The sequence below is a fragment of the Rhinolophus sinicus genome, chromosome 1, assembly GCF_057876585.1.
Source record: "Rhinolophus sinicus isolate RSI-liver-muscle chromosome 1, RSI-T2T, whole genome shotgun sequence".
In the NCBI taxonomy this organism is placed as follows: domain Eukaryota; kingdom Metazoa; phylum Chordata; class Mammalia; order Chiroptera; family Rhinolophidae; genus Rhinolophus; species Rhinolophus sinicus.
Window position 1 is genome coordinate 88,187,376 of NC_142501.1, and position 3,083 is coordinate 88,190,458.

The window sequence follows — 3,083 nt, forward strand, 5'->3', positions numbered from 1 at the left end:
GGGGAGAATTGTCCTGTGCACTGTGGGATGTTTTTTACCATCCTTAGCCTCTACCCACTAGATGACTATAGGACCTGCCCGTAGCTCTGACAGCCACAAAATATCTCCAGACATTGCAAATTGTCTCCTGGGAGCAAAATCAAGCCAGTTTGAGAACCTGCTGCAGCAGGGTTGCTAGTAAGTGGAGGCTGTAAGGGGGTGGATGGAGGGTGCTAGACTGCTGTGTCAAACAAAGTAACCTGGCCAAGGGGAGCCCAGACTGAAAGGGGGTTTCAAGCAGCCATGTCACTGATCACTGCCTGGCCCCTCAGCACGATCTCTCTGGGATAAGCCCCCCAGTCTCTTGCCCTGGGGCTGCAGAAATGGAATGTAAGTAAATGGTATGAACCCTTTCTGTTTCCTGGGTGGATTATAGTTTTGGCCTGCGCGATTTGAAATTGGTGACAAATAGGCCAACCTGGGCTGAGTTTACCTTTTTCCTCAGCTGAAGGGAGGACTAGCTGAGATGATGAGTGGTATAAAAAAGACAGCAAAGGGTCCACCGCTCCCCGCCCCCGCCCCCAACACACACACAAGGAACCGTCTGAGTTCCTGAGCAGCACGTACCTCCAGCATGGTGGTGCTGGCTGCAGGTGAGATTGTCTTCTGAATGAAAAAGGGGCTACAAAACAGACCTGACAATCTCAGGGGGGCACACATGGCAGGCCTGACAAGCACAGTGACCTAAAGCACCCACACAGGATGGTCTGATCATAAATTCCCAACTGGGCAGGTCATGGTGGGTAGTCACGCCCCAGGCCCTTTGCTTCCCAAGGGAAAGCTTACCCTTTACCTTAAGTAAGCCTTGTCAATTGTCCTTGTGCATCTAGGTAACATACCTTTAAATTATCAGGGAAATTCTCTTTTCCAATCCCTCTAAAACAGACCTCCTGCCACCCGAGCAGAGGACACCGAGACTCCTCCCCGTTACCTGTTGCCCGCATACCATCTCTGTTTCCTGTATTGTTAAATGTTACCTACCCTGTGCCAACCAGTGTAAAAGAAGTGTGTGTCTTTCCATTTTCCTTTTCATCCAGTCCTAGAGATTTCCCCACTTTGCTTCCTCCCACCTCCTTAATCTACCACCAATGGATTTCATGAAACCTTGCTTACACCTCCTCCTTTGATTCTAAGTGTATAAGAGAAATTGCAAACTGCCATTCTCCGGAGCATTTTCTCAATCTATTGAGATTTTGCTTCCAGGCTGGTCCTCAGACCTTTGTTCATATAAACTCTTCAAACACTACTTTAGGTCTGGACTTTGTTTTATTGACAGTCTCCTCAGGACACTGAGGAGACCCCCAGGCCCTCTAGGTGCAAGCATTTCAGACGTCACTGAAGGATGGCTCTCGACAAACTCTGTAATCTGAATTTGTCGTGAATCGGAATATCTTACTATCCCCAGGCTATGTTAGTCTTAACAAGTGAGGCCAGAATGGTATCCCTAGCGGAGAAAAGCTAGAATCATTTACTCCCACCTCCACCCAGTGAGGTCACTCCTTCTGTCCCCTGGGGAGCGAGGCCTGACCTGACTCTTGGAGACCAGGGCACAGCAGGTGTTGCTGGGGATTGGGTCCTGCATAGCCACTTGGGGTCTGAACGGGGCTCTGAAGTCGTCTGCTGCTCCTCCTGCACCAACAGAATATACTTTCCTCCCACATCTGGTCCTCGCCTCCCCCCCCCCCCCCATATAAATACCTCAGGGTTTTTAAAAGAGAAAATTACAACTGGAAAGTCACACCTGGGTCTTCATCCCACTTGCTTCACGGAGAACCCTACTGCGTCCTCCTCTGCCACCTTGCTCTGGATGTGGGGTCCGCAGCCTGGACGGAATCAGCAGCCATTCCTGGGAGCAGGTTAGAAATGCATTCGTGGGTGCTGCCCAGATCACCTGAATTTGAGTAAGCATTTTAACAGGATGCCCAGGTGATATGGGGCACACCTGGGCCCAGGTGACCTGAGCACCGCCTTCTCCAACGTGGAGAACTAAACCCGGGCTCCTGATCACAGTGAACGCTCCCTTCAGGATGGACTGCCCCTTCCCCCAATTGGTTCTACAGAAGAAGATGCCACGTGGCCCTTACCTCCTGGCCATCCCAACGGTCAGGAAGACTTTTCTCCTACCTGCCTCACCTCTCCTGCTGTGATTGCGGCTGAACTACGCTTGCCCCATCCTCGGCATGTCACTGCTTTAAAAACTCTTCATTTGCTTAATGACAGTGACTTGCTGCCTGTTTCCTGGCTCATTTTTGGTTGTTTTCAGAGTAGAAACCTGAGGCCTTTATCTGCAGGGGCAGCAGTGTGCCCAGGCCCGGGTACAGAGCCGGGCGCAGGGCAGGCAGGGAGCCACGGTCAGCAGAGCATAGTTACGGAGGAGTAGGACTCCAGGCCTTTTCTCCCAACATTTGGTCCTGTAGACTCTGCTTGCAGGAAAAAAGGCCTGGAGATCTCCTAGAATGATGGCTCAAGCTGTGCCTGAGATTACAACACATAGAGTCATCTTGTTGCGTTGGGAGGGTTAGAGCACAGGAAAGAACGGAGGGTGGATGCTGGCAATCAGGCAGGAGAATGCCCTGTACCTCCCTGCTGGGGCTGCTGCCTGGCTCCCGTGCCCAGGCAGAGTGGGCCACAGGCTGCTCCAGGCTTTGCCAGCTCACCACAGGCCAGAGGTCCCTGAAGTCATGTGGCTCAGCCCTCCAGTACAAAGGCCTGGAAGCTTTCTTTGTCCCTCAGCCATTCTGAGCAGAACCCTCTGCAAAAGGGTTCCATCTGCAAAGTGGGAGGGGACAACCCTGCTCTTTATAATGGAATCATTTTCAGGATCATATAAATGTCTTTGGAATGATTCTACCTGAGAGAACAGGAAAGAAAACTGGGGGAAACCTGAATTGGCTCCTTCTCCTGCTCCAGTGGGCTCCTCAGGGCCCTTCCTTAAGCAGAATGTGCCACCTTAGTGAGCTTCGCTCCCACTGGACTTCCTCCCATATAATTCTGCCTTTGGGAGCCCTGCCAAGGCTTTAAGGACCAGCTCAGATTCAAACTCA